The sequence below is a fragment of the Protopterus annectens genome, chromosome 7.part0 (assembly GCF_019279795.1).
Source record: "Protopterus annectens isolate FY-2018-M chromosome 7.part0, PAN1.0, whole genome shotgun sequence".
Classification (NCBI taxonomy): Eukaryota; Metazoa; Chordata; order Ceratodontiformes; family Protopteridae; genus Protopterus; species Protopterus annectens.
Genome location: NC_056739.1, coordinates 992,232,555 through 992,254,533, shown reverse-complemented (window position 1 = coordinate 992,254,533; position 21,979 = coordinate 992,232,555). Strand labels below are relative to the sequence as shown.

Sequence of the window (21,979 nt, the reverse complement as noted above, 5' to 3'; positions counted from 1 at the left end):
AAATTTGACAACAACATATCTCCTAATCTCCTGTTTTGCTAGGTATAAATTATTAAACTGATTTTTTATAAGATGCTGCTCAGAACCATTATATGTATGTATTCTTCAACTTTTAACAAAATAATTATGTCACACGTTGGGCACGTACACTCAATCTTGTTTTTTCTATGGCATTCACTGCACATAGGGTTGTTACATTTTCAACAGTCCAAAGTGGGAGAATTTTTATGGAAATGTCATGTTTTCATAGACAGACCATATCCACCACTTGTACAAAAGACTAGACTTCACGTTTTGGCCAAAACAGAAGGCCATTTGGGTAGAATTTGTGTCATGCATGTTGTTTAATATAAAATTATGATGCTTCAGATAAATGACATTTGTTTTATGCAATTATTCAAGGAAGCCTGTTTTTTTTTTGTTTTTAATCTTAAAATCTCAGGACATTTGCAATTTTTTTTGACTTTTTACAAGACACAACTGTCCAAATAGGGTCTATCCTGCATGCTGCAAAATAAAAACAACATAGACTAGTGTAAACTTTAATAAATAAAGATTTACCAGGTGTTATTCCTTATTTACTGATTCCTTGTTCAAATGCTATTGATGATTCTTTTGTCTCAGTTTCTTCAGGAAAAAAAAAACATTTGTGACTCGTTTAGACTTGGTAACAGTGCTTGCTTCTTGTTACTTAAGGTGTTCATTTAGTCATTTGGATAATTTATGTTTTTAGTACAAGTTTTTAGAGTGGACAATTTATGCAGGTTTTTAAGAATTTAAATTAATATATTTTTTCACACTTTTCACAAAGTGCCATTGAAATAACATTATCTGTGAAGCATGTCCTTACTTTACTATCTTCATTTCTATCTTATACAGAAAGTAGCATCTCAGGAAAGTAGTAGCGTATTGATGTTGTTGGCTTCAAAGTTAGAATTTGCACTGAATTCTTTGTTATCTCACTGCAATAAAATGCACTCCTCCAATAGTGTTGTCGTACAGGCAAAGATGCAATCTTCTCACCATTATACTTTCTAAGATGATCCTTTAATATGTACGCTTGTCATCACTTACTCAGAATACAGCTGATGGAATGGCATATTTTATCACAGTTCATTTCTTCATCAAATTGTCCAACAATTACCCTGTAAACGGATAAAGCAAAGTTTTATCTTCTTTTACTAGTTGACTTACCATTCATCCATTTTATGTTTAATTTTGCACACAGTGTACACAAATGTACAGCCATGCTTCGACAAAAGGGATGATGAGAAAGATGCCATAACATTTACGGCAAAATAGAATTCTGATCAGTGTACAGTTTCCTTCAGCCTTATAATCAAACAATGACATATGTTGATACTTCAGTTTATGGACTTGAAAGAAATTACTTTTTTTTTTTTGAAGTAAGGAAAACTGATTTCTTTATATTTGCAAATACATTGCACAATCCTGAAGAACAAAAGACTGAGTCTCAAATGAAAGAAAATATAAGCCACATCAAAAATAAAACTTAAATGCAAAATCTTTAAACTCAGATAACTAAATGTCATTAACATTAAATGATGCTATAGTATAAGAAAGTGCAAGGTGCAAGTCCTTATACTCCCCAAAGTGGGGTACTTTGCACCCATTAGTTACACTCTGAGGTCTTTGTATCTTATAGTAATGCTAACCATAATATGTATTTTAAATACATGTGTATGTATATTTATTTATTTAACATTTGTTTACCGGGAAAGTCCAAATTGAAACAAGGTCCCTTTTCAGAGGAGGCCTGGAGAGAAACGCTCCAGATGCATGTCTTTGAAACGTGAAAGGAAACCAGATCACCTGAATGATTTATATATATATATATATATATATATATATATATATATATATATATATATATAAGAGAGAGAGAGAGAGAAGGATGTAGATAAAGATGCAATTTCTGGAGTTTATTTTTACTCTAAGATGGCATTTACATTGTAAGAAAAACTGTAAGTCGGATAACATGACTACCAACACCCCGGCGCTGCTTGTTTTGGTGTAGGGCCATGTAATATTGATGGCTTTTAGTCATTTGAGTGAGTATTTTCTAGTTCTTGCTTTCCATCACTTATTATTCTTTTGCTGTGGAGGATTTTGCAAGCAGATGCAGCAAAGAAATATGCCCCTTGGTCCCACTTTTTGATCTGTGCCCATGGATTTAATTATTCCCAGGCCCAATTATCCCACTGTGTTCTTTGCTCTCAGTGCTTTCAATTATCTGGCTTCATTCCAAGTTCTACATTTCATTTATGAGCAGTAAATAAGGCCTCAGTGTCGTTCTGTCTGTGCTGCCTTCCATGTAGTCATCTCAAAGTGAGTTTGGGCATTGACATGCTCCACAAAGGACTTTCAACTCATAGGTTTAATTATAAGTTGACAGTACTTTCTGTCATTTTGTCAATTCTGACAAATTACTTTTGCAGCCCCTGTCACTACAGTTGCATGACTTAACACATGCCAGTTCCAATGTCATACAACTTTAAGGGTATTAGAATTATCCTTGATTTGGCACAGTTTCAGCCAACTAGGATTTTGATGAGTTCAGATTTGTTATTTAACAGATGATTAAAGTGATGTCAACAATGGATTAGACAACTTCTTTACTGAACCCTTCACCTTAAGTGAATAAATTTCTGCACCTTAATTGAATAATTTTCTGCACAACACAGGCATCCAATAATAATGTCTAGAATGGCTACTACATATTGTCCATGGGCTTTAGATATGCTTTCATACTACAAGCTTTGGAAAAGGAGTGTTTGTGTGTGTGTGTGTGTGTGTGTGTGTGTGTGTGTGTGTGTGTGTGTGTGTGTGTGTGTGTGTCTGTGTTTGCACACACGCGTGCGTGTGAGTGTGTTTTGGGGGAAGTTATTGTAACGCATGATTAATCTGTGAAGGTTGGGTTGTCTGACCAACAAACAGCATACTACAAATTCAACTGTAAATGTAGTAGTAGGGAAGGCTGTGCTCGTCCTGCATAAAAATTAGTGTATGTACACCATTAGCTACAATGTGCAACCGCAACTTCCAGAGGGTCAGTAGGAACAAGTGTGTATATATATATATATATATATATATATATAGATAAGTAACAAAGTTGGTGGAAGAAAACTAATGTCTGCATACTGACTGAAACAACCATATTGATGCTTCATTTGTTATCTGTTATCCTTTCCTTCCAGGAGCCAATAATTATCTTATATTGTACTTATACATGCTGGGAGTATATTCCACATATCAATCACCCTTTCCGAGAAGTCATTTTAATATTTACTCCTATCAGAATAAAATACGCCACTTTAATGTGCTGTTTGTCCTTCCTCACTTTCTTTCTTTCCAGACAATCTTCTTTAGAGTCTCTTGTCATCTGTCATCATTTTCTTTAACCATACTGTGGCAACCCCTGCCTTATTTTTTCTATGGTATTCATCTTCTGTATTGTTTTCTCATATTTCAGTTCATTCATTTCATTGAATAATTTGGTTACAGTTCTCTGTATCTTCTCCAGAAGCTATTCATCTTTGTCCTCAGTTCTAGATGCCAATTTTCATGGAGGTCTTGTGCCATATAATAAAGGTCTAGGATTCTTCATGAATCCAATTGTAGATTGCTTGTGGGCTTGTTTTACTGTTGCAGATGAGAACTGACATTTCTCTTTAGATTTGCCAAAGAAATAAAAAGGCTTATTAAATAGCCATTTAAATTAATGCAGTTGTTTGACTATCCAAACATATGGTATGATAAGAAATGTGGTACCACATCATTGGTTTCATGATACCTTGAATCTACAGCTAGCTTAGAATCTCTTCACACAAACCTGCAATGTAGTTTTCTTTTGGAATATAAAATATATTATTCAAAATAAAGTAAAAAATATTGATGTTGTAAAAAAAACTGAAGGTTGCCACAAATACAGTAATAAAATATGTTTTTAGAATCCCCAAATGATCTTGACTAATGACTTGCTTTAAATATGACTTACAAGTGAGTGTTTCAGCTCTGTCTTGGGGTTGCTAGGTACCTTTCACTGCCAGGCTTCAGTGACCCGTACATGTTTGAAGTATAGTCTTGCACCTGCTGTGGTCATTTTTAAGGGTTAACACACAGGGCCTCAGTGATCAGCCAGCAAGGATCTTAGAATAAATCTCAATCTCTGCTTCCATGTCTATTTGTAACCAGCCAGCATTCCTAGGGCCCTTTCCAGAGGCAGTGCTGCTGCAGGACACGTCTCTGACTGGTCATTTCTCAGCCACCACAAGTGACTCTGAAAAAGGGACACTAGCTGATGGACAGAGACCCTACTTGTGTAGTACCACACTAGCTGAATGGACAAAGACCCTACTTGTGTAGTACCACACTAGCTGATGGACAGAGACCCTACTTGTGTAGTACCACACTAGCTGATGGACAGAGACCCTACTTGTGTAGTACCACACTTGCTGACATGTACAGGATACTTTAGATTCAGCATTCATCTTGGAAAACTGGACAAAAATAAATGTTCTTTCAACAGCAACACCTTCATCAAAAATGAAAAGCATACGTCTCATCCAAAAAACAGAAAGTCTGTATGAGAAATATACAACAGATTTGGGTATCAAACTAGGAAATCCCAGATAATCCATTCTCCCATTTCCTTAGGTGTTAACATTACCAGATATAAACATGCATTATGAAGAAAGCTCAAGACAGCTAAGCATATATAGCGCGTTTTGAGATTAATAGACAATAAATTGGTTAAGCATCAATAATAGCTAAGGCAAACACATTATTTGACGAGCTTGAGAGAATTAAATGATACCTTATTTTTAATAAGATTTAATTCTGAATTTGTGGCATAGTTGCAGTTTTCAAGAAAGAAAGAAAGGCAAATAAGAACAACGAGAAGATGTAAACCATGCTTCTAGAAGAAGGGGCTCAATATCAACTCAAAGAGCAGAAGAACAACATAACAGATCTTTTTGGCATCTTTCTGCAGTGCATAATTGTTGGGATTTCCTTTTCTGCAATATCCACCATTTTGGTGGGGGCGGGGCTATGAAAGCAGGCCTATCCCATGTCCTGCTTAGCTCTTTTCAGCTGCTGACAGTTTGCATTTCAATATGTATGTTCATCAGTGAATAGTCACACTATCCAGGCATGTGCCTGCAGAAGATGACACATTCTAACTTTTCTCCTACAAGCATTACCTTTGGCAAATTGTTCCAGATACTTTCTTCTCAGTAGATGTTCTCTTTCAGCAATCTTCCAAGGACCTGGTCAATGACTTCCAGAACACAAAGCAGATGTTGACCACTGTATAGGATCGCTGTAACACTTCCAGCCTCCCACTGCTTGTTGCAGCTCATTCTCACTCCTTAAAAACACCCATCGCTCATTCTCACTCCTTAAAAACACCCACCACTCTTACAGAGAGCAAAGGGTCTGCTAAGTAACAAGCACATCTGCTTTTCTAGTCACAGGGAGCTAAATGTCTACAAGCTGTGCGACCAGCAGAAGAACATGGCAAAGCATGGCATAAGCATGGATTTATACTCTCCCTGCCTACTATCCTAACATAATCATCCAGTAAGGTAAATCTCACTGTCCAGCATTGACAATGCTATCTGTTGTCCTTAGAGTTGATTTCTGAATTCACTCTTGCTTGCAGACCCATGACCAGAGACCAGACAGTGTTTGATGTGGTCATAGTTAGCCAAATCTTATAGCTCTTCAGTCTGCACACAAAAAGAGAGCTATTCAGGAACCAGGTGATCCCCGCAGAGACCATGGGATAAGTCTATAATTTACTTATTAAAGTACCAGAGCAACTGCTATTCTTTTGGAAGGAGGCCAGTTAGTTTTCCTACCTCTTTTTTGTTCTGAATGAGAATGGAAAATTGTATTCCATTCTAGACCTCACTAATTTCAGCAAGTGCATCTGGAACTCCAAATCTTGGACATTGAAACTCTAGATAGTTCTTCTTGCCACATCAGTGACAAATATCCACCAAGCAGAGACCTTTAGCTTACTCACAGTGGGCACCATTGTGAATGCAAATTACTTCCATTTGGTCAAGCATATTTAGTTGAGTGTTTTCCAAGCCACTAGCCACATTGGACAGAGTTTTAAGGAGAGAGATCTCCATGTGTTCTCCTACCTGGATGACTGCATTATTATGATCTCATCTAGAGGTGCTCTTGCTGCATGTTTTGATGGGGCAGTTCCATGCCTGCAGATCTTAGGGACTCCATACCCTCAAAGAAATGCTCTCTGACCTCCCACTCAAAAGACTACCTTCATTGGAACACTCAGCATTATCTATCATTCCAGCCCACAGGCAGTCTTGAGGACATCATGACCTTCACCTTCAGGATGAGAACTGTGGAGGCAGAGAGGGATGAAGACATCATATCCTTTATATTAATGGTGAGGATGCAACAGAGGCAGCAAGCTCAGACTCTCTTGGTGACTGTTGCACTGATGTTAGCCTTGATAATTGTAGCTGTCTTTATCTGCCTAGGGATGTTGTTGGACAACTGTCACTGATTACAAAGTCATCAGTTAATCACAGATCTTCCCCTGGTGTCAAAACATTACTGCAAGGTTTTGTTGTATTGAACCATCTCCACCTTTCTCATTTTATACAAGTACAAGTCACAGTGGTGGATGCTTCACTTATAGGGTGTAGATTTCATTCTCTTTTCCTCCAAGGTCCTTTAAAAGCTGCACCAAAGGGGTTCAGAATTATATATAAACTGTCTAGAGCTTTTTGCACTGTTTCTTTCCCTCAAAGCTCTTGAAAGTGAGTCAAGATGACAGCACCTCCAGCTCAGTTTATAGATCCATTGGTATAATGCATGAACAATATGCTGATATTCCCTTCTTCAAAGCAATGATACTTATGTGTCAAGTGGTACCTTTATAGTAGTTCATAGCCTTGGGAACTGAACTTTTAAACAAACTCCATGTGTCATGATCACGGTCATCCTCCTGGACTTTTATCTAGTAGCAGGCTTCTGCAAGTGGAGAAGCCATTAACTCAACCCGTTTCCTCTCAAGAGAATGTGGTGCTCCCCACTCTGCTCAATTCAACTGAGCGAGAGAGAATTAATGTCTGATGTGTTCTCTTTGTCTTCCTGTATGTCTTTCACACTGCCTTCTGATTTCAGGCATAGTCACAAAATTCAGAGAGGGCACACCAAAATTCTTTCTCTTTGCCACTTGTTGGCCACTATGTGTATGGTTTAAAACTTACAACTCAATAGCAGTACAAGATGTTATCTAAGTACAGGCTTATAAAGTCCCCTTGTGGTTACAAAGGCAGCTGACTCCACATCTGGACTTGGTTCCTGGGTTAGATATTTGGATCTCTCCAGATCTAAAATACGTGCTACCAAAAGTGCTTGCTTTTTCCAGCAGTGGCAGCTGGTGATACTGAAGCAAGGAATGGAAGGAGGGGTGCAGGAAATAATAGAATTAGCATGGTTAACTGGAATGGGGTGGGGCTATATTACATGGGGGCTGGCTTTCAGCACGATTACAATTTTATAAATATAACTGGTCATACTCTACTATACATACAAAATAATTTTCCAGCAGAAGTCTTTTTCCACAGAATTCATGCCAGAGCTAGTTTGATAAAAGTGAGCTGATTTTATACATATAAGGTACTTGAACACATTTCAGTATAATATCTTGAATCCAAACACCTCTAGACACAAAACCGGTTAGCCCTGATTACATAAAGCTAATTACTAGAGTATGCATGTGATATAAATAAATCAACTGAATTATCCTGCAAGTTTCACATGACAAAACATTAATACTGAAGACCCCCCCCCCCTGCACTCCTTTATTTTATTTATTCATTTATTTATATTTATCTTTGCGGCCATGTCTCTTAACATATGAGGATACAGGAACATAAACACAACTGCATCCATTTTTAAATCACTGCATTATACTTTCTGTGATAGCTATGCCAAGCCACATATGAAGATCATTAGGGGACACAGTATGGATGACATATAGATGGAGCAAGCGTGTTCATACTTAAAATATAATGCAGTAAGCTGCCATTGCTTTAAAAGATTAACATCACTTTCATAAACTGAGATACACAACAATGAAACATTTACATACTAATAAAAAGTCAGCTGCTTAAGAATGAATTATTTAATTCCAAAAAATGTTAAGATTTTAGAACACAACAGAAAGACTTTGTTTGGACCAAAGGGTGAAGCCCATGTAATAATGCTGGCAAATTACTTCTTTTCCAGTCAGTACAGCTGCCAAACAACTCATACCTACACTCTTCGAAAATCATAGAACTACAGAGCTATTCATCAAAGCAAACTGCTTCTACTAGCTGTGGCAATGTTGACTGCTTGTCTCACCAGTGTAGGATTATCTAGCCATCAGATACACATGCAAAAAGCCTGAGTCATGTGGCTGCATCATTAGATATGCCCCTGGTCCATAGGTTCATAGGTGTTTACTAGGCTAATGACCACAAGGGCTGTTTTAAGCCTAGCCATGCATCCCAAATCTCTGACAAGTTCTGATACCCTTGATAAGTGTAAGCATGGGCCTGGGAGATGAACCATTTACAGGTTACCTGTGTCCATTAGAAACATAGGTGCCAAACCAGGGATGAACAAGGTTTGGTTAATGAAAATGAATTTCTTCAATCACATGTAGTATTATAGTAAGCAGTACTTATTCTCCTGGTTGACTGGTTTGGGGATTCAAAGCCAAAGTTAGGGTGGCGTGAAAGGGCCGGGCACAATGTTTTAGGGGGCACAATCAGCTGATGACGGCAGGCCTTTAAAGCAGCATTCAGAACAGAAGCACTTTGTAGTACAAAATATACAAATTCAAACTCTGGGTGATCAGATAGGTCACTTTAAAACTTTAGTCGTTTTTTGGGAATTCACTGCATCTCTCAAGCAAATGCCAAATAGGTAACAGCAACTTGACACACAATTAGTACATCAGCTCCCATACAAGCTCTACTATCTATATCAGAACAATCATCAGAAAACAACCTCTCTCTGTCTCTATCTGGTTATGTCTGTGTACTCAGTTCAATCAAAAGTGTTCAAGACCACTGCCTGAGCCCATTTCTGAACTAATTAAATAACATTGGGAATATGTTTCTCAAACCTTGCTGATGCAACATGAAACCATCTGACAACTTTACAAATATTCCCATTCAGTTTACCTTCAAAACATCTTTATATACCTGGCTCAGGTATATGGGAAGCACAGTCTTACTGGTACTCATCCAGTTGCCCTAACTGAATTCTGAAAAAACTGATGTAAATGTTATTGCTGAACTACCAGTTCCAAGACCACTGTTCTTCATGTGACTGATACAATAAAAAATATGGCTATATACCCAGTCCTGCAAACTCAGCTAACAGCATTACAAATAAAATATACCCAGTCCTGCAAACTGAGCTAACAGCATTACAAATAAAAAAAAAAACACATTTTTTAACAGATGAACAATTCATGTCACTTGTCTTGTCCACAAAGTCTTACATGTTTGTTTCACTGCCATCAGTGGCTTTAATTCAGTCTATATCAGGCTGCCTTGGGCAAAATAGTCACCCAGTGTAGCAGTCTAATGAAGAACATGGCTGCTTGATGCTGAGAGATTCAGTCCAAATAACTCCCATATTCTCACCAAGTCTACTTCCCTTAAAACGACAAGAGGACATTTTAAGGTGTGATTGCCTTGTTTTAATGGGGAAGCATGTCTAATATCTGTATTTAAAAAAAAAAAAGAGCCCAACTGATTTAAAATCAAAACACTGTGTATGTACAAGCCTCTGCTACACAAGCTCTGAGAAGTTAAAATATAAAGTTAATTATTTTGAAGAAAAATAAATATAAAAAAAAATAAGAAAGAAGATGCAGCCAGCAGCCAGTCCTGCAAGCTTACCATGAACTTTCCCAGTTGTCAAGTTTTCATTGCTAAATGGAAGACATTCCTCATCTTGGCAGAGAGATATCCTAGCTCCTTCAGGGGATCACGGACACATATAACTTGCAAGTTAGTTGTTAATCAATCAAAGTTCATTTATCTGTCTTCTCTGCACATCATGACTTGGGCTGACTTACTAGCAAGAATCATCTGGTTAAGCTACCTAATTTTGAAGATCCCTTCTTCTCCTTCAGTCTTGATGTTCATCATTGACAGAATAAACAACATTATTGAAAGCTCTGTATTTTCTCCATGAAGATTCCTTTCTTATCAAACATCATCTCGGTTTAACAGATCTCAGAGCTTTAGTATCCTGTCTGCAGGAAACACATTTCTAATATTGAAATGGGGGTCTTTAAGGAATAATTCATATTTCCTCCCAGTAGTTGAGTTAGACTCATCTTTAAACCAACCCATTCATCTTCCTGTTTTTTTTTTCAGGGGCAGAAATGAGATGAGAAGAAAGTTCTTTATTTTTGGATGTACAGTTTTGTCACAGGTTTTATCTGAAGAGGGCACTTACATACATACATACATATAAATATTTCAATCATGGGCATAAATGCCTTTCTTGTCTGCCAATATACCAAAACACTTGTTCCCATAATAAGTGTCCAGGCTGTTCTTAAAAATATCTAAACTAGTATTTGCTTTAATGTAATTTGGTAGTCTGTTCCAACCATCAGCTACTCTGTCATAGAACCAATTAGTACACTTCTCCTTCCTATAGAATGTTCTATATAGGTTGTCTGATGATTCTCTAGTACTTTTTGTTAACCCCAAACATTCCCAGAGGTAGTTGTCTCTAAATGCCCTATATACCTGAATAGGATCTCCTCTTAGATGTTTGTAAGAAACACTGTACAAATTCAGATAGTTTAGTCTTTCATGATAACTTAAATTTTCACATCCATGGATGCTCTTGCTATATTTCTGCTGTACTGTTTCCAATTTACTCATGCTTGTTTTCTTATAGGCTTTCCATATTGTTGGTCCACACTCAAGTTTAGGTGTAATGTAACTAACAAACAATGATTTCATCATTTTTGATTTCCTAGACTTTATAAATATTTTTATACAACCTATAAGTTTTATAACTATCACTTGAATTAAATAAGATATAATAGTTGCCTTCTTTGCTTCAGAGGAAAAGGGGTTTGCAGTTGCTAAAACGAATAATGAATAAAACAGTTCTTTAACTACAAGTAAAAAAAACACACCTTTCTTACTAGAGGCTTCACTCCACCAGGAAAACTGCAATTAAATGTAAATCACTTGTAGTCCAAAAAATAGCAGGTAGTTCCAGTGTAAAAAAAACTCTTCTTTGTTCAACCACAGACGTATAAGCACTTTCATAGATAACTTCTGCTTCTTCAGATACAAATGCATGCTGTCTACTGTGTAACTTATATACCTTGAACCAACTAATTAAGTCATAATCATCTTAAAGAAACATCCTTCATTAAGTAAAAACATTCAGTCCTTCACTGTGCAAACATGATTCTAAAAAATATAATACATAACAAACACATAAAAAAATGTATAAAAAATACATATATAAAAAATGCACATATAAATATACAGACATAAAAATGTGCTCAAATATAAACATATACTGTTAAAAATCTCTAAGTAAGCATGTCATAAAATGACTTAACATTTCATTTATTCAATGGTCTTGCTTTAAGGTTTGGTCTTATGGGTATCCTGTTGTTTAACCCATGCCCAGAATCTGCTTTCAGTCTTATAATCCATTTTGCCTCAAGCTGTTCTGCCCTGTTTCTAATGTCCCCCATTCTGATGTTGTCATATATTTTACCAATAACTAAAAATGTAAAATTGTGTGTGTTGTCATTCACTCTAATATGTTTAGATAATGCACTGACATCACCTTTTTTCTGTATCTGGTACATATGTTCCTTGATACGATCTCTAAGGGCTCTATCTGTTTTTCCCACATAGAAACAAAAACATACTGAACATTGGGATAAATAAATAATGGGCAGGATTCAGGAAGGCTTGCATGGCATGTTTGTGTAGAGTAAGACTAGAGCAAGGCAAGATGTCTTCCGAGCTATTCAGCAATATCCGGTAGGGGCGTGTAAGACAGCCCCTAAAACGACCGTTGCATGGACAGTGTTAGGATATGCAAATTACCTCATTTGCAGCTGAAAGCTATGCAAATGATGTAAATTTGCGATCCAGGAAACAGTAATCTGTCCGTGCAAGAGTAGAGTTATTTGCAGAAATGTACTCGGTTGGTAACCGAGTACCATTCTGCAAATAGCTAAAAGGAGCAATGACAGCTCCAAATAAAGGATGCATTCAGTTGAGGAAGCATGCCAATGTCCAAATATAAGGACATTGGCATTTAATCATGTTTCAAATGAATAAAATCAATATTATTTTTTTTCCACGATCTCCGATGTTTAAGCATAGCGCAGCACCGCACAAACGTGCGGTGCTTTAAAAACCAGAAAATAATACAAAAACAGGCAAAAATAGGCATTGTAATAAAAAGTTTAATCTGCCATGTAGGTGAATGGCAGGCTGAAGACAACATGGCTACTGAGTAGGGGTTGCTATGGGGGGAAGGCAAATTGCAGAAATGTAACCAAGCATTAGTAGGCAATCCTATGCAAATGAAGGTAAGGATAGTGAATCCCAATTTTACATGGCATATAAGCCAAGTCTGTGGAGTGTAAGAGTAAGATAAGGGGAGTAACAGAGTAGAAGATCGGTGACATCATGAGGGGGGTATGTATGAAAGAATGTAAGCTCACTGGAGCAGAGTGGCATGTGTTTGCTGTCACTTACTCATCACTGAAAGAGGCGTGTCAACAGGTACCCTAGCTAAAGCCAAGAAATTGAAGGTGTATGCTGTGGATATCACTAAAGTTTCTTGTAAAAGTGCCTGCAACATGTTTGCATGCGGGTGCGCACCTGTAAATCCAAGTAAGACTGTGTGCACGCGTATGCACCTGTGTGCACGCGTTTAAGCCGGAGTAAGCAAGTGTAAGGTTGTTGAAATCCGTGTAGGCGCGTTTGTGCCTGCGTGCGTGCGTTTAAGCAGGAGTAAGCAAGTGTTAGGTTGTGGAAACCCGTGTAAGCATGTGTGCGCATGTGTGAGCTGGTGTGCACATGTTTCTGCAGTGCTGCCCCCTGTGGAAACAGAAAGGGAAAAGGAAGCACAACAAATAGTAGGAAGATAACCAAGGAGAACTAGCAGAGCTAACAGATGAAAACAATCAGAATTAGGCAATTACACAGGCAGTACACTAGCCCAGCCCAGCCCAGCACTTAAAACTTTGCAAACAACATTCCACCATGTTTTTCTCAGAGACACTGCAACACTGCATTTTACTAAGAGAAATGAAAACTTAAAAAGCTTTACTGAGACAAAAAATATGTTAGGGGCTGCCATTGCTGTTATAAGGCAACATATGCAACATGCTGAGGGTGGTGACAATGCGAATGCTGCTGAGCAACCCACAGTGAGGAGACAGAGAAGAGTGTACAGGCCCAGGGTAACCTACCAGGAGCTACATGAGCTGGAGATAGTGGATCACTATAGAGTGGACAGAGACCTCATGCAGCAAATTGTTGAGCTGTGCAGGCCACACCTCACACACAGAACCAACAGAGGGGAACCCCATCCCAGTGGAAACCAAGGTATGTGTTGGCCTAAGAATACTAGCAACAGGTACCGTCCAGAGACCAACTGGTGATATGATGGGGATTTCACAGGCATCAGCATCCAGGATACTGCACCAGTTCCTGAATGCCATGTCAGCACATGTCGGTGATCATATATATTTCCCCAATTCCCGTGAGGTATTGGCCAGCAATATGCATCTTTTCCAGCAAATAGCGGAATACCCTGAGGTAGTGGGTGCAATAGACTGCATGCACATACTCATCAAAGCACCAGCTGGTGAGCGGGGTAGGGCCTACTTTAACCACAAGGGCTTCCCCTCCAACTGACAGTTCATGTGTGATGCCCAGGGCATAATACTGAATGTGTGTGCTGGCTGCCCTGGAAGCTACCACGATTCCCATATCTGGCATCTTACGCAGCTGTACCAGACATTTGCCAATGGGGACATCCCTCATGGTCACCTAGTGGGGGATGCTGGATATGCACTGGAGCCGTGGCTGATGATACCCATCAGAAATGCACACACACGCGAACAGGAATGCCATAATGAGGCACACGCACAAACACGATGTAATCAAGCATGTGTTTGGGCTACTCAAGTCACGGTTCCGGTGCCTGGACACATCTGGTGGAGCCTTGCAGTACTCACCAACTACATGTACCCGAATTGCCATGGTATGTGCTATGCTACGTAATATGATCCTGTGAAAACAGCTGCAGCAGGAGCAGCATAGGGCCGGGCCAAACAGCCCCCCACCATTGCCAAGGCCATCACAGGCAGAGCGTAACTTGGAGGAGGAACAACCTGAGTCTGCCCTAGTAGGCAGAAGGAGGCGTGCCCAGTATGCCTTGGCCTTAGCAAAGAGGCAACACATAGTACATACACTGGCTGAGTAGGAACCCTGGAAATTATACCTCTCTCTGACTTGCACATATAGTAAAAGGGATGCTTAACTTGACACTACCTGTTTTCAAACATGTATAGAGAGTGTACTATGTGCATCCGACATTGGCAGCCCTACAGCACCACCTGAGGCATGATTGCCATGTATTGAGCAATATAAACAGTGCTAAATAGCTTTTACCACTATTTAGTATATGTAAACAAAATTGCATGCACTAACTAGCACAACTTTGGGCAATGTTCAGCAATGTTGGTTAACGTTGAGCAATGTTGGTCAAGTTCGGGCAAAGTTGGGCATAGTTGAGCAAAAGCAGGTAAACATGCTCATATCTGCTTTACTGGACCTTAAGCAGTCTGGTCTGCCCATTATGAAAAAAAATGCAGTGACAGTCCTCAAACCCAGGATACTGTGCACTATAGTCACAGTACTGAACCACTAAACCATGACAGTATTTCACTGGTCAGCCTATATGAAGAAATGTTGATAAGTCTTTGCAAAGTGTCTCATGGAAACCCTGCAGGCACAGCAAAATCCCTGTAGATTTATGACACAAAGGTGAGCCCTGCAGTAAAAATACAACTTGATTGTCAACACACATATAGTATAAATGTTAATATCGGGCATGTTCACACACGTCAACAAATGTAGTGAACCTCGGAAAGCAACATGCTGAAAGGTCAAACTGGGCATGCTCACACACTTGAATGGCAACAACATACTGAAAGGTCAAACTGGGCATGTTCCACACTTAGGCCATGTCTGAGTACAGCTGTGGTCCACACATATCTGGCAGTTGCATGTGTTAACCCAGGAACCTCTCACTATTCACCAATCCTGCCTTGTGCACACAGTTATATGAAAATAGACACATATATAATATATTGGAACCCTGTCATAGTGAAATATGTACTACAGATACATAGGTTGTTCGTAGAAAGTAGAAAAGCAAAGAAGATTAAAAACCTGCAATCAGTATCATCAATAAACAATGTGCACTTCAAACATTATCCAATCCAGTAAAACGTTTGTATCAGCACACAGGTTGCAAGTCCATAAATCATTTATTGTATAAATTCCACAAGCGCTTTCACTTTAACTCAATTGTAGGGCTTTTTCAAGTGTAAAAACAGTGTAACTGTTCAATCAGACATCTTTAAATAACTTCATTTTAAAAAAAGGTGCCAAAACCAGTCTGACCTAAATTTAAAGTAACCACGCACATTTTTACAACTATCAAGTTCAGTAATTCCTACCTCCCCTACAACAGTGACCACCCCTGGAAACAAAAAAGGAGTATAATCAAGGGCCAAATGGTCAGAGTGGCCAGGATGACATCAGAGTGGGATGATTTTTTAGTGGAAATTGATTTTATTTCTGATTTGTTTAATTCAAGGGGTTACCCTGATAGGTTAATAAAGGAAGTGTCGGAAGAAATTATAAATGGTTGTGCAACTAGATATTGTCCTATTTTGGGAAAACCATTGGAAACTGTAAAAGGTCATGAAGTGGATAGTGAAAATGCTTTTAAAAGAGCTATGGTTCTTCAACACAGTAACATTATAAGGGAAGTTAAGGACCATCATTCAGAGAAATTGGAAGATGTTAAACCACAATAAGGACGTAGTGCACAAAGTAGGTGATCATCCTAACTTTGTTTGTAAAACAGGAACAAATCTGAAAAGGGTGTTTGAAAGTAACAATTGTAGATGTACAACTACTTTGGACAAGGGAACTAGTAGGTGTGGTAGGTGTGGGTATTGTAGATACATTTTGGATGAAGTACCCATCACCTTAAAAAATTATGGCAACAGTAGGATTTACTTAAAGAAGGGCAACTCATACTAAGGGTATTGTGTTCTTAGCCCTGTGTAGAGACTGTCCTAGTTTCTACATAGGGAAGTCAGAGAGAGCGTTGAACAAATGAATTTATGAACATTTATATAACATAAAAAAAGGGAATATTAATAATGCATTAAGTAAACATCTACAAATGGAGCCTAAACACACTGGCTTTCATTTTGGGATTCTTGAACAAGTACCTATTGACCCTAAAGGGGGAGATTGGGAGAATTGGCTTTGCTGTAGGGAGACCTATTGGCAAATTAGATTGACCCACCCCCCGGGACTAAATGAGCATATTTCTGTTAAGCCTTATTTGATTAAAAAAGCAGAAGATTTATCAAAATAATTACTTAAAACAACCACTGAAACAATTATTAAAGTAACATTTTGATTCTATTGTTTAACATAATTTTAAGGTATTTTAAATTTTTGACATCCTTTTCATCTTCTTTTTTAGATAGAACTGTTATTTTGTGTTATTTTATACTATTTTGATTCAAAGTTTTATCAAGTTTATTAATGTTTGGTAAACAAAGTGAATTTATTTGTGTTTCAAACTTGACAGTTGTAAAAATGTGCGTGGTTACTTTAAATTTAGGTCAGACTGGTTTTGGCACCTTTTTTTAAAATGAAGTTATTTAAAGATGGCTGATTGAACAGTTACACTGTTTTTACACTTGAAAAAGCCCTACAATTGTGTTAGGGTGAAAGTCCTTGTGGAATTTATACAATAAATGTTTTATGGACTTGCAACCTGTGTGCTGGCACTATCGTTTTATTGGATTAGTGGTTTTGTTTCCACGATCTTTTTCCACTTGTTTTTTATTTTTGTTTTGTGTTGTGGAGGTCAGCGTACAGAGTATGGCAGTCTTTAATGGAGAATTGTCATTTGAGGAAGAGTTTGGGCAGCCTGAGGTCGAAAATGTGATTTTTTCACAGAAGGAAGTAGCGGCAGCTATTTTGGGACTTAGTGCAGAAATGCAGTCTAAAGACAGACTTGGCCCGTATTTTGGAAGTGTTTTCACCTTCTGATGGTTCTATTTCATGTGCGCAGGTTCAGAAGGAGGTAGACAGACAAGTTCCCATTCAGGCGAATGCCGGTGAATTGGGGGCACAGGTTGGAACACTTTGTGAGTTTACCTCAGTTCCACACAAGGGATGTGGAACCAACCATTCTTCCCAAAGGTTTGAACAAACATTGGGTGATGACCATAGGAGGGGAGAGTCTACTGGTGTCACCAGTAGACTTAATAGCATTTTGGACGTTGAAAATGTTCAACAAGGTGTACGTGTACACCAAAGTACTGTAACTCAGATTGACAAAGTTATTAACAATGAATCAGGGTGTTTTCATAATGTTAGAGAATGGTTTGATTATGTACAAAGTAAAGGAGACTTTTTTAATAATTATTCCTGCCATCAAAACAAGTCTAAAGGGGCAGGTCGTTCTTTTACAGCGTCTTCTTTAAAAGATGGAATTAGGGATTTGGAAAACAAATTGTATAAAATAAAATGTGTCAATATTGACATTGCATATTTAGAAGAATGTTTAACAAAAAAAGTTGTCCCACAAGGGTTACGTGTTTGTAAATACCCTGAGGGTTTTACTTATGATTTGGACATGCTTAATTAATTTAATAGTGTGTTCGATGAATGTGGTTTTAAAATTTTAAAGCTGATGGTAAAATTTGCTAAAATGAAGGTGGATATGATGTTAAAGGAAGCAGAGAAATTGGATGAAGCCATCAAAAAGGATTTGTTATTTGAATTTAATAAAGAAAGTTATGATAACAGTTTTTATAGGATTGAAAGAAAATGTGAAGAAATATATGAGAGAAAAAAAAAGAAAATTAGAAAGGGATTTGAAACAATACAGTGAAAATAGGCTTATGTGTTCAAGGGGAGAATTTATAGGAACAGTTCATACAAACAATTTGATCCTACAGTTGTAAGGGACTTGACCAAATCTAAAACAGTTGAACAATCTAAAATAGGTGAACAATTTGTCAATAATAGACAAATTACTGTGGACGTTTGCACCACAATCCAACCACCCCAGTGATTGATATTTCCACACCTAACCCCAACACTGTGGATGCTGACAAAGATGTGGTAGTTACTACTGACATGGCTGAGGGAGGGGAAGAAAGAGAGTTGAATGAACAGGATTTTTCTGGGGGAAAGGGAAGAGGAAGGAACCAAGTGAAAACAAAAAGAAATGAAAAGTGTAATGATTAACTTGGACAATAAAGTAAATAGGGAAATAGTTACTGATTCTGACAAAGTGACTTATTCCTACAATGGTTTTAAAATTTTTAACCTAAGTGGGATTGAGATTAATGAAGAACACTTTTACCTTTTTGAAAAAGCTTTTAAATTTGTTCCAACAGTTAGATTTGATGTTTGTGATACTCTCATAGAGTTAAAACTGTACACCAGAAAATTAAATTTTGCATTAATGTTTGAGCAGACCAATGGCTATGATACAACTAGCTTTATAAAGGCTAGTACATTCAACCCTCCTCTCCACCCAGCTTTACAGGTGTTTGAAGAGACATATGCATCAGATTTATACGAACTGAGTGTAGATAAAAAAATTACGAAAAAGTTTTTGTTTAAGGCTAATTTCACCACAAGGGAAAAACACATCTTGGAGGACTTACTCAACGACAGGGGGATTCGAATTATGAAACCCGATAAGGGGGGGGTATGATCTTGGTCAACACTTTTGATTACTCTAGTAAAATTTTGAACATCCTGGGGGACGTTGATGTCTACATTCCAGTTTCTACGAATGAGATCAACATCTCTTACAGGAAAATAGATCTAGCCATAGAAGAATTCATCATGGAAGGTAGACTGGATGAAAAGATTGGTATTATGTTGACCATTAAGAAACCAAGACTAGTGACTTTCTTTGGAATTCCAAAGATCCATAAAAGTACAACTGACCCTCCATATAGGCCAATTGTGTCAGGGAAGGGGTCTAAGACATATGCTATTGCATCTTTTTTGGACCATACACTTAAACATATCCCTAATCAGTATGAGCATATGTTGAAGAATTCTTGGGATTTTTTATGTGGTTTGACACTGCAGTGTTATGAAGGTGAGGTGTACTTTTTAACCATTGATGTGGTTGACCTATTCACCTGTATTCCAACTGATGAGGGTTTAGATTACCTTTGGCTACTTTTGAAGGACAGTAAGTCTATCTTGAGCTTTGATATTGACCTGTTGATATAACTAATGAGAATTGTGTTGGAAAAAATTTTGTGTATTTTGAGGGGAAACTTTCAAGCAGGTTAGAGGCGTAGCTATGGGGGAAGCTTGCGCCCCCATCTACGCCAACCTTGTCCTTTTACAATGGGAGTAGCAGCATTTGTTTCTTTCAGATTTTTACAACAATAACATCAATTTATACCAACGCTTCTTGGACGATTTGTTTATTATGTGGGAAGGACCAGCGAACACTATTGTGGAGTTTGTTGAGTTCTTAAATTCCACCACTGGATTTTTAAAATTTACATTTAATTTTGACAAGGGTGGAATTGATTATTTAGATGTGAGGTTAGATAAAACTAATGGGGGACTGAAATCAAGAATTTATAGGAAAAATACTTTCAGTAATTCCTACCTCCCCTACAACAGTGACCATCCCTGGAAACAAAAAAGGAGTATAGTCAAGGGCCAAATGGTCAGAGCAGCCAGGATGACATCAGAGTGGGATGATTTTTTAGTGGAAATTGATTTTATTTCTGATTTGTTTAGTTCAAGGGATTACCCTGATAGGATAATAAAGGAAGTGTCTGAAGAAGTTATAAATGGTTGTGCAACTAGATATTGTCCTATTTTGGGGAAACCATTGGAAACTGTAAAAGTGGATAGTGAACAAGCTTTAAAAAGAGCTATGGTTCTTCAACACAGTAACATTACAAGGGAAGTTAAGGACCTCATTCAGAGAAATTGGAAGATGTTAAAGCACAATAAGGACGTAGTACACAAAGTAGGTGATCATCCTAACTTTGTTTATAAAACAGGAACAAATCTGAAAATGGTGTTTGAAAGTAACAATTATAGACGTACAACTACTTTGGACAAGGGAACTAGTAGGTGTGGTAGTTGTGGGTATTGTAGATATATTTTGGATGAAGTACCCATCACCTTAAAAAATTATGGCAACAGTAGGATTTTCTTAAAGAAGGGTAACTGTCATATTAAGGGTATTGTGTACTTAGCCCTGTGTAGAGACTGTCCTAGTTTCTACATAGGGAAGTCAGAGAGAGCGTTGAACAAACAAATTTATGAACATTTATATAACATAAAAAAGGGAATATTAATAATGCTTTAAGTAAACATTTACAAATGGAGCCTAAACACACTGGCTTTCATTTTGGGATTCTTGAACAAGTACCTATTGACCCTAAAGGGGGAGATTGGGAGAATTGGCTATGCTGTAGGGAGACCTATTGGTAAATTAGATTGAACGCCACCCACCCCCCGGGACTTAAATGAGCATATTTCTGTTAAGCTTTATTTGATTAAAAAAGCAGAAAATTTATCAAAATAATTACTTAAAACAACCACTGAAACAATTATTAAAGTAACATTTTGATTGTATTGTTTAACATAATTTTAAGGTATTTTAAATTTTTGACATCCTTTTCTTCTTTTTTTTTAGATAGAACTGTTATTTTGTGTTATTTTATACTATTTTGATTCAAAGTTTTATCAAGTTTATTAATGTTTGGTAAACAAAGTGAATTTATTTTTGTTTTTAAACTTGACAGTTGTAAACATGTGCGTGGTTACTTTAAATTTAGGTCAGACTGGTTTTGGCGCCTATTTTAAAATGAAGTTATTTAAAGAAGGGTGATTGAACAGTTACACTGTTTTTACACTTGAAAAAGCCCTACAATTGAGTTAGAGTGAAAGCACTTGTGGAATTTATACAATAAATGTTTTATGGACTTGCAACCTGTGTGCTGACATGATCATTTTATTGGATTAGTGGTTTTGTTTCTACGATCTTTTTCCACTTGTTTTTCATTATCCAGTCCAGGTTATGGAAAAAATATCTGCGAAGGAGTCCATACAGAACCATGACACTTCCTTCAGATATGTCATAAATAGCAATGTACACTCATATATGTCCTGAGTCAGGGCCAACTGTAAATGACTGACAATGCCAACATCCTGTCAGACAGGCCCATGCATACATACATACCCACCTCCCACTGACAAAAGGCCCTATCATCATACCAGGAGATATCAGATGTAGAATGGGTAAACAGCTCCTTCCAAAGCTGAAAACATGGCATCAATGGGATTACATTGTTTCCCTATATGTGTCATAACTGAACTGCAGAACAAACAGACCCTGCACCTGAACAGTCTGTTGAGCCTCACCCTCTCTACAGGATATGAAACTGTTGAATGGGTTACAGCAACATTTGGCACACTCCACAAGTGTTGGTGCACAACAGACCATGGGAACTATAGTCTTATAAGCCTATGAAGTCTGATCTGCAAGGCCATGGAGTCCATCATGATTGAAGTCACAA

At 37.7% G+C, this 21,979-nt stretch overlaps 1 protein-coding gene across 1 annotated transcript in view; it reads left to right on the top strand.

Moving 5' to 3' along the window:
- The window catches only part of INSYN1 (inhibitory synaptic factor 1), a 791,220-nt gene that overhangs the window by 591,375 nt on the left and 177,866 nt on the right, over positions 1-21,979 (top strand).